Source organism: Aegilops tauschii, chromosome 6 (assembly GCF_002575655.3).
Source record: "Aegilops tauschii subsp. strangulata cultivar AL8/78 chromosome 6, Aet v6.0, whole genome shotgun sequence".
Taxonomy (NCBI): domain Eukaryota; kingdom Viridiplantae; phylum Streptophyta; class Magnoliopsida; order Poales; family Poaceae; genus Aegilops; species Aegilops tauschii.
Window position 1 is genome coordinate 407,188,828 of NC_053040.3, and position 11,554 is coordinate 407,200,381.

General features: G+C 43.2%; 1 pseudogene; it reads right to left on the reverse strand.

Moving 5' to 3' along the window:
• The window catches only part of LOC141026122 (uncharacterized), a 159,212-nt pseudogene extending 150,397 nt beyond the window's left edge, over positions 1-8,815 (reverse strand).
• Between the last annotated feature and the right edge of the window lie 2,739 nt (positions 8,816-11,554).

Consider the following 11,554-nt stretch of genomic DNA (forward strand, 5'->3'; position numbering starts at 1 on the left):
AATATTTACGTATACTACCGGGCCAAATAACAATAATCGCACACAAATATTTACTTATACTACCGGGGCAAATAACAATATTTACGTATACTACCGGAGCACCTACAAAAAATAAAATGTGGGCTGAAATATACCCTTGAAGCGTGCGTGCGAACGAAGAACGACGAACGACGAACGACGAACGACGAACTGCCGGTGCTCCGGCTCCATAGAAGAACGACGAACAACAGCTTCACCTCCACCACACTGCCCCAACTTCACCACCACCACACTGCCCCAACTTCACCACCACCACCTCCACCAAAATGCTCACCACGACCACCACGAGCTACCCCGTCAGTAGATCGACACCTCTTTTGGCTGCCCTAAATGAGTTGAACCCATTCACGGTGCCAAAATCGCGAAAATGTTGCTCATTTAGGTGCACAAATGGGTGCCATTTTTCTGTAGAGAGAGGAGAAGGAAGAACACAGAAGAAAGGAGCAACGGGAGAAGAAGAATGGAGGAAGGAGAGGAAGGAAGGAGAGGATAAGGCCGGGCCGGCCAGCGTGTCAGGTGGCAGCCCCCTGTCGGCCAGCAGCTGGCCGATCGGCGGGCGGTAGGCCGACAGGGGCGCACAAGCCGACATCCCACTGCCTCCCCCTCGCGCGACGTGGCCCGACCAACCACAGGCCGCCGCGTGCCAGCCGGGCCTGCAGTCGGCCTGCTGCTAGCCGATCAGCCTGCTGTGGGCCGATTAGGCCTGCTGCTAGCCGATCGGCCTGCAGCGGGCCCACGGTGTATTATTTTTGAAATTTCTTTTTTCCGCGTAATATTTCTGTAATTTAAAAAAATGTATTATTTAAAAAAAATTAGCCGATATCGACGGGCACCGGATGTGCTCTGTCTTATCCATTAGGCTTGGCCTGTTGTCTCAAAAAAATATTAGACCTGGCCTGAAGCACACATCATGGACGACAGTTTTTGATCCCATGATCTCCACTGAGGCCTAACTCATATCCTAAATCACACTGTGATCTCTGCCTGTGACCGTGGGGATTGATTTCAGGATCCCCCAAATTTTCCATCTATTGCTGCTGCGTTCTCGGAGTTGTGCCAGATGCGTGCTGGATGTAGTCAGGTATTGTGTTGTTGCTGCGGCGACTCCAACGCTCCCTTCCGCGGCCTGGAACAATACACCGCGCTGGAGGTCTCCGGCGATCTCGTCCCACTCATCAACTACCTCGGCCAGAAGGTGGTTCCTGTTTGCACATGGCTGGGGCGTGATGATAGCTTGGACCTCAGACGGACATGGTGAAAGCATTGGTCGCCTTGTGCGGCCTTCAATCCTCCGAGCCTGACACAAAAGTTCATGCATCAATGGATGGCTTGAGAGTTCAGTATGCTCGTACGGGGCAAGTACTACATGTGCTGCATCCAGGTATATAAAACTATTAAGCAAATTTTCGTAGTATAATTTGCTTTCCGCCACTTGGTTGGATTAAATTGCCAAATGAAAGGTAGTGGTTGCGTGTTCATGCAATGTGAAATTGCTTTGAATTTATTTTTGAGAAGTCATCAACGAGATGTGAAGACACTAGTGCAGAACCGGGCTTTAGCACCGGTTCATTAGGCCCTTTAGTGCCGGTTACAGAACCGGCACTAAAGGGCCACCACGTGGGGACTAAAGCCCCCCCTCAGTACCAGTTCAACACGAACCGCAACTAAAGGGCCACCACGTGGCACGAGCCAGCGCCGGAGGCTGGGAGACTTTTAGTACCGGTTGGTAACACCAACCGGTACTAAAAAGTTTGGGGGTTTTGGTTTTATGATTTATTTTTCTTTTAATTTTGTGTTTTTCATTTAATTTTTTTATTTGCTGATATTTTACGATACTACATATTGTACACGTCATGCATATATATAAGTAGAATTTCTCGTAGAACCGATCATATATATATATATATGTGTGTGTGTGTGTGTGTGTGTGTGTAGAGATACTAAAAGGTTTGGGGGTTTTGGTTTTATGATTTATTTTTCGTTTAATTTTGTGTTTTCCATTTAATTTTTTCATTTGCTGGTATTTTACAATACTACATATTGTACACGTTATGCATATATATATAAATAGAATTTCTCGTAGAACCAATCATATACACACACACACACACCACCATTCACACATAGACATGTATATATATAATTTCGTATATACAATTTATCCTACAATTTGCAGATCATTACATGGAGGCATTACTGCAGTAGCGGGTAATGGAATTCTCCTTTGGGATTTATAAAGAAGAGATCAAAATATACATGTATTATTAGTTGTGTGTGTGTGTCTATATATATATATATATAGGACGCCCATATGGGACACCTAGGTGCCTGGGCACCTTGCCTAGAAACCGTTGGATTGCATTAAGATGTGTGCATGTGTGACTAGTATTAACAATAATTGAAAATTGTTAACTCTTTTATTAGGAAAGAATTATTGCTAATTATTGCTTTATATGGACACTTAATGCCCAGACTAGGAAAGATAGAGAAATCACCAATTAATGGTCCATTAAGGCCATGCATGCTCCATGACACGTGCCCTTCTTTCTCTCTTATTCATGCATTACTTTCTTTTTTACATAATAAAATACGAAGTCATATATACAGTTATATGCTTAGGTATATCATCGTCTTGGGTATATAAGGTATGGTTGTCTTTTGTCTCCATGGAAAAATACCCATGTATGTACGGGTATAAAACGTACGTGTCCTTGAGCACGTCTCCTTTCAAAGTATATCATTTTGGGGTATGTGTCCAATACCATTAATGGGTATGTCTTCAAGCATATACTTTATATTCAAAAAAGAGTATATTATTATTTTTGGGTATGTCACCACTAAAACTACAAAAATTTCGGGGTATGTCTTGAAGGCAATACGTGTATTAAAAACCCAGATGTTGGTACGTTATATTAGGTATATGTACGTAAACATATCCGGTCTGGATGTCTACATGGTATGTATATGTCCAAAAAAGTAAAAAATAATTAGGATATCGTTTTAGATTATCTTGTCACCTTACATAGAATAGGAAAACTAGTCTTCAAAAAGTGCGTCCCATCAATAAAATAAATAATGCCCAGACTAGTATATGTACCTTGAAAGTACATCATTAGAAAATACAAGTGTTAATTCAAAAAAATATGAGTGTTGGACACATGAATTACGTTAGTAGGTATATACATCAGTAGGTATATATCAGCAGATATATACATAACCCAAAATATCTTAGGTATATACATCAGTAGGTATATACATAACCCAAAATATTTGAGGTATATACATCAGTAGGTCTATATCACTAGATATATACACAACCGGAAATAAATGTCTAATACCTTGAATAAATCAATAGGTATATACATACATAACCTAAAATATCTTAGGTGTGTATACGTACTCGAGATATTTTGGAACAGAATGTTGCTTAGGAAAAAAATATAATATTACTTTTTTGGAAACCAATCAGAGTGCATGCAAACAAAAATTGGAAACATCTATTTCAAGGAAGGAACATCATGCACGGATAGGTATGTCATGCACCATGGGCCTAGGTGCCCAGGCACCTAGGTGCCCAAACATTTTACCTATATATATATATATATATAGTTGTAAATAGTGTTCTCACAAACGTACACTGAGGTCTCTATCGGTTCTGGTCCTTTTGGTAGTCATCATGCGAATGTTCTCGCAAACGTAGAATGCACATAAATCAGTCCCCCGCGCCTGCTTCAGGGCCTTTACGAGAATAGAATTCAATCAGATAATAATTAGTCAAGCATGATAATTAATAGTATTGAAACTAGAATTAAAGAGATGATAGCTAGCTGGTACTAGCTACTTAATTAATTACCTTGGGTCGGATCCATTTCAGCTCTTTTTTTCATGGGCCATCAACCTGTTTGATGAACTTTTGCCAAGCCCTGCCCACCGGCAAAGAAAATAAATAAAGGAGTTATTAATTAGTTGATATCAGGAAATGACGAACTAAAGAGGTCGACATATAGTTCGATAATGATTGAAATTACCTGTTGACCATCCCCTTCACGATTTCGTAGTCAGTATCTTTTTTAAGTAGTGAGTCCAGTACTTGAACTTTTCCCTCGTCAACTTCAATGATTAACAAGATCTAGTGGTAACTGCATGCGCACACGTTTGCATGTATAATTAAGCGGGCATGTGCATGTGCATGAGCGCACACGTTTGCATGTATAACAAGATCCAGTGGTAACTGCATGCGCAGAAGATCCATGGGCTCGATCTCTAGGAGTTGATAAACAGTGACACCGGCCTCTTCAGCCATCCTTCTATGAGCGTCGGTTATTACCAGCTGATCGGCGCCAGTACTCGCATGTGTTGGTACAATGAGCGCGGGATCGATTGCACCGCCTGTTCTCCCAGTCGGGGAACAATTTTCCCGCTTTTTTGGTAGATGGTTGGCTGGAGCTCGAGCTCGACTCATTATTTCGTGCTTGATATCCCTTCCTGATTTGGTGCTCATAGTCTGAGTCCCTAGGCTTGGGAGCTGGTGCTCGAGCCATACGAATGAAGTGGTCAACGACATGCTCAGGCACTTCCTCCTTTGGCGGAGGTGTCGGTTTTGGTCCAAAATGGGGCCTCACTTGGGCTTGGCATTCGGCTTCGTTTTCCTCCACAGTCATGTCGTAAGTGTAGGATCGAAAGTATGTCTAGAGGGGGGGGGGGATTAGACTACTTGACCAAATAAAAATCTAGCCTTTTCCCAATTTTAGTTCTTGGCAGATTTTAGCAACTTAGAACAAGTCAAGCAATCAACCTACACATGCAATTCTAAGAGTATAGCAGCGGAATGTAAAACAATTGCATATGAAGGTAAAGGGAGGAGTTTGAGGGAGCAAACGCAATGTTCACACGGAGATCTTTTATCCGTGGTTCCGATAGGTGGTGCTATCATACATCCACGTTGATGGAGACTTCAACCCACAAAGGCTAATGGTTGCGCGAGTCCACGGAGGGCTCCACCCACGAAGGGTCCACGAAAAAGCAACCTTGTCTATCCCACCATGGTCGTCGCCCACGAAGGACTTGCCTCACTAGGGTAGATCTTCACGAAGTAGGCGATCTCCTTGCCCTTACAAACTCCTTGGTTCAACTCCACAATCTTGACAGAGGCTCCCAAGTGACACCTAGCCAATCTAGGAGACACCACTCTCCAAGAAGTAACAAATGGTGTGTTGATGATGAACTCCTTGCTCTTGTGCTTCAAATGATAGTCTCCCCAACACTCAACTCTCTCTCTCATAGGATTGGATTTGGTGGAAAGAAGATTTGAGTGGAAAGCAACTTGGGGAAGGCTAGAGATCAAGATTTATGTGGTTGGAATGGAATATCTTGACCTCAATAGAAGTGTAGGTGGTTCTCTCTCAGAAAATATGTATTGGAAGTGTAGGCATGTTTTGATGGCTCTCTCCATGAATGAATAGTGGGTGGAGGGGTATATATAGCCTCCACACAAAATCTAACCGTTACACACAAATTACCAAACTCGGTGGGACCGATTCAGAGAACTCGGTCAGACCGACTTGGTTCATAATGTGACCGTTAGGTGTTTCGGTGGGACCGACATGTCAACTCGGTGGAACCGATATCATTAGGGTTAGGGCATAACGTAATCTCGGTGTGACCGATTACACAAACTTGGTGCGACCGATTTTGGTAATAGTCAAACAGAGAGTTGGTCAGGCAAACTCGGTGGGACCGATTCGCTCATCTCGGTGGGACCGAAACATTACGAAGGGGAAACAGAGTGTTTGCATTGCAATCTCGGTGGGACCGATCGCTCATCTCGGTTGGACCGAAATGTTACGAAGGAAAACAGAGAGATTACAATCCCATCTCGGTGAGACCGAGATCCCTATCGGTGAAACCGAAAAGACTAGGGTTTTTGGCAATGGCTATGTCAACTGAACTCGGTGGCTCCGGATAGAAAGAAATGGTGGGGCCGAATTGGATATTTGGTTTGGGACAGATGTGGATATGAGAAAGTAGTGGAGGGTTTTGGAGCATATCACTAAGCATTTTGAGCAAGAACCTCATTAAGCAACACCTCATCCCTTCTTAATAGTATTGGCTTTTCCTATAGACTCAATGTGATCTTGGATCACTAAAATAGAAAATGTGGAGTCCTGTGCTTTGAGTTTGAGCCAATCTTTTGTCCTTAGCAATTTGAAGGGTCCACTTCCTAATCCATGCCATGCCAATCATTGAGCTTTCCTGAAATATTCATCTTGAAATAGCATTAGCTCAATGAGCTATATGTTGTTAGGAATTACCAAAACCACCCAGGGATAGTTGCACTTTCAATCTCCCCCTTTTTGGTAATTGATGACAACATATAGATCAAAGCTTCGACAAATGATAAGATTGAAAAACATCGTCGCTTTGAGAAGTATGTGATAAGCAAGAGCTCCCCCTAAATTTGTGCATTATCTAAATTTTGCTTTTGAATGCAAATGCACAATCGATTAGGATCATGGGTTACTCTTCCATGTCACATACATCTTGGTGGAGCGCTCAAAATGATAGAAATTAAAACACATGCACTCATCACCAAGCAAAGTGAATGATCATAAGAGGATATAAAGATAATATCATCCAACAAGCATTAAGGGTAGCATATGATCAAACACATGATCAAACAAGTATCTCACAAGGACATAAAGTTTCAAACCAAACCAAATAAGTGCAAAGAGAGAATAAAAAAGGCAACACACTCTCTCAAAGCCTATGATCTATACATTTTTCTCCCCCTTTGGCAACAAGTTACCAAAAAGTTCAAAAATGCATAGTGCTAAACGACTCTCAGGCTTGATCTTCGGGAGGTGGTGTTGAGAGAACTCCAAGGACGAAGGCTTCAGATGAAGTAGCTGGAGCTGGTGGAGTAGCTGCTGGAGGTGGAACTGGAGCTGTAGCTGCTGGTGCTGATGCTGTAGCTCTATTGTCTGTCACTGGCACTGCAGCAGATCTCTGTCCTTTGGGCACTCTGGCAAAAGCATCTGTGGTAGACTTGCCCTTCTTCTCCTCTGCTTCCTCCTGAAGTTGCTCAACTGCAGTTTGGATTTCTGTTACCTTGACATCAACGTCATATAATTTCTGCTCAATGATCCTCTCCAGACTCTCCTGGTTCTTGGCAGGGTGGCCAAGCCCTTCTCAATCCTCAGGGTGGATTGGATCAGATATCCAAGCTGGTCTTGCTTGCTTTTCAAGAATACCTGAGATGCCTCCTCTACTGTTGGCATCTTTGCAGCCTTCTCTGCCTTAGCCTCCTCTCTCTTCTCATGTGCTTGAGCTGAAGATGGTTCATTCTCATTCATCACTACTGTGTTATCTTCAAATTCAGGATAGATGGGCAGGTGCTCTTTGTCCAAAAGATATGTGCCTGTGCCCATCTTTGAGTTGATGAGCTCCTGAATGTGTGGGGCATACCCACAACTTCTCTTCTGGTCAGCAACAGTCCTCTTGATTGTCTCAATAATCAGGCTCATAACTTTGAACTTCTGTGGGACATCAAATATGTGCAGCAAGTTGATGGCATGTCCTATGATCATCTTGTGATCACCTGACTTGGGTAGCAGTGTGTGCCTTAAGATCCAGTTTATGGTTGGCAGACCAGACAACAAGTAGTGTACAGATCCAAACTTATGTGTGTCCAAAGCAGCATGTGGGATCTCTTTGTACATGTTGGCCATAGTGTTGTGGTCTTTCTTCTTCTCTGCATAAATGTCCAAGTCATCCTCATGTTCCTCAGGAGCATTTATAAGCTTGGCCCATTCCTCAACTGTAGACTGGTACCTAGTACCCTCAGACATCCATACTATCCTTCCATCTGGATAGAAGTGTGCAGTGGAGTAGAATTGCATGATGAGCTCATCATTCCACTTGGTGAGCTTCTAGGCAACAAAAGTGTCCACTCCACATGCCTTGAAGCTATCAAGCACACCAGGGAAGTGATCCTCATTCTCCTTGATGAACTCCCAATCAACCCATCTCATGTCAGACACAATGGGCTTCTTGTCAAGCAGAATAGTCTCATAGAAGTCCTGTTGTTCCTTAGTGTGAAATCTGTAGTCCACAGCAGCCCTTCTCCTGATAGCATATGGATCAGACTATCTCCATATTCTTAATCCTGCATCCTTCCTGATTTTCATGTTCTCTGCAACTGGGTGTGCATCAGTGTGGTCAGGGATCTTGGGCTTCAGCTTTCTCAAAACAACAGAATCATCATCATCTTCTTCTTCAGTAGCTTGAGGCACTAGGGCCTTGTTCTTCTCTTCAGCAGGTATGTTCCTAGTGCTTCTCTTGGGTTTTGGTTTTGGAGCTGGAGCAGCAGCCTTGGGAGCAGCTTTGGGCTTTGATGGAGCAGCCCCTGATTTAATTGCATCTCCCATAAGCTTTTGTGCTTTGGGTGCTGGTGCAGCATCCTCTTCCTCTTCTTCTTCTTCAGACTCTCTCATCATTGATGGCTTCCCAATAACTCTGGCAATGGTCTTCTTGACCCTTTCTTTTCTCTTCTTGCCATCTCTAGTTTCCTTGGGTTCAAGAGTGAACTCCATTGTTTCTTGAGTGGAGGCTCTGGCTTTTGACATTGGAACTCTTCTTGCTGGAGCCTTTGTTTTCAGTCCAAGCTTTGTTGCAGCAGTTGTGCCATACTACTTTTTCAGCACCTTTTTCCTCGAAGTGGCTTCATCCTCAACAGCCACATAATCTTCATCCTCTGAATCAGAAGTTTTCTTCTTCCTAGTCCTGGTGGCAGCCTTTGGCAGATTGCTTGGAGTGCTCCTGCTGCCTTCATCATAGCTGCCTGAGGGACTAGTGCCCTCACTCAACTGAACCTGCTCTTCTGACTTGTTCTGGCTGTCACTTTGGTCAGACATCTCTGCAAATACTCTGACAGCAGACCCTGTGAATAGGTTATAGACGAGGTAGAGTTGATGAGCGTCACAAAGTATAGGAGTTTTGCAAAAAGGATGACTTAAAAACTTAGTTTTAGTTCTTCACAGAAAGCATTTCGGATCTACCGATTTGTAAACTCGGTGATACCGAAGCAGCTTTCGGAACCTCAACATAGTGAACTCGGTCAGACCGAGTCACAGTTCGGTGGTACCGAGACTGCTAGGGTTTCACAGAGAATCGAACTCGGTCACACCGATTTGCCATTTTCAGTTAGACCGAAAACGCATGTGCACTGGCCTAAGCCAAAATCGGTGAGACCGATTTCTACAACTCGGTCGGTCCGAGATGAATTCGGCGGACACCTAACCCTAAATTTTCAAATCAAAACTAATCTACGGGATGTTTTCGCCGGACAGGATGATTTCAATCGTGGCAAGAATCATGGCAAAGCAATGTGCTAAGAATCGGAGTTAAGGATTAGCACAAAGTTCAAGTTCGTACCCTAGTTCGGCGACAAACTTGCTACGACGGCAACGGCAGTGGAGATTTCCGTTGACGGCGGCGAAGACCAGCGGCGGGAGGTCGCTGGCGACGAGAGGACGATCCGGAGACCCGAGGAGGCAGAGTAGGTTACGCACGAGCGAGGAGGTTCGGAAATTTTTCCAAAATTTGGCCCGTCGGTATATATAACCTGACCCTGTCGGTGTGACCGAGTGGAACGATTCGGTGGCACCGAGATGTAAAACTGCAAGCAGTTACTGCAACTCGGTGTGACCGAAAAGTTCTAATCGGTTGCACCGAGATTGAAAACCCTAGATCAAGTTAGTGACTCGGTAGGACCGAAAAGGATGAATCGATCAAACCGAGATGCACAAAGAGGTTTTGGAGGTTTAAGTCTATGACAAATCGTTAACTCCGAGTGCTCCTCACACAGAGTGATTCGAATCTGACATGATCAAACTTTGTGATGTAGCATGAATAGAGTTTGAGACGAGAGAAGCATAGATAGCTAGAGGGAGTTCGTAGGCATTCTTGTCCATCCATTTGGCAAAAGGGAAAGAGCCAAACAATCAAAACAACAAATGGATGTCCTCGAATGAGTAAAATATGCAACCAACATGCTCACACAGTAAAATGGCAAATGAAATATGTGACAAAGCATGCACAAACACTCTAGCATCTATCAAGTAGTTTGGCGATGACTAAGTCATCTATATATGAGTATATCGACGTAGGAGTCAAATGAGAACATTTGATCATAGGTCAACTCATCGTTTAAGCACAAGTGGGGTTACCACTTTTACATAAAGCATTGTTGTGTTCACACCATTAGAGTTGCTTTAGCTTAATTGATTAGAGTAAAGCTCCCCCTAGATGTGATATCCCCCCTAAGAGGGATGAACTAACCTTGGGTTTTGTCGATGATGACTTCATGTAGGTGTTGAAGATGTAGATGCTCAATGTTGATGTAGATCATTTGGAGCAATCCTTTGGAGTGAGTTACACTTTCAATACCTACACGGGTTAGTCCCACAAGGAACAAACAAGGATATCCATAGACATAGAGTGATGCATACACAAGATGATGTCCATGAAAGCATTAGGTTACCTTGTCCCTTGTCTTACCAACAAGAGGGTTTGTGACTCCTTGAACTAGTGCAAGATATGGAAGTTGTTTGCACTTGTCCTTGCCAAATGATAAGAGTGAAGTATGTTGGCGGAGTCACCCTCAAGAACTCTCTAGTTCTTCTTCTTCTGGATCCACACCATCTTGATGGGAATCCTTGGAGTTGTAGTTGTACTTGATGAGGTAGAACTTGATGTAGTCTTGGGAACCCACATGACCAAGGCCTTAGGTGCTTCTTCATATGCATCAATTTCCTCTTGAAGCTTGTCCTTGCCTTTTTGCTTGTGGTCTTGTGGTGGAAGACCATCTTGAGCTTGTGTCCCTTTGAAAGAAGTAGGATCATACTTCTCTTGTTGAGGAACAAACTTTGTCTTGGGGTATTGATCTTCTTCCCACTCAAATCCATTGGCATTGAACTTTCGTTCAAAACCAACACCTTGATTCTTCCGGTGTCTTCCTTGCTTGCGCACAATTTCCTCAAATTGCTTACTTCCGGCAAGGCTCTTGTAAACACCTTTCTCTATAATTCCCTTCAATAAGCTATTTTCTTGCTCAAGTGTAACTTGGCTAAGAGAATCATTAGAGGAATCAAGAGAATTACTAGAAGCAACAACATTGGATTTAGCATGATTGTTGTTACAACTAGATGATGCATCTTTCTTGTTCTTGTTACTAGATTTAACTTGAGGCATGTAAGTAGACAAGAGTAAACGCTTGGCAATGTAAGAAGAACTTTTCTTGCGAAGATCATCATTGATTTCCTTTAAAAACATGCTCTTGCTCAAGGTTGAGCTTTTCAAAGCGTAGCTTATCATGAGTCTTTAAAAGTTCTCGATGATTTTCCAAGGTAGTTTCACGAGCTAACTTAAGAGTGTTTAGTTCTTGAGTTAGACGCTCAATCTCCTTCTTATCGTCATCATTCATTTTATCTTGATTAGCATGATTAATTGACGTTTC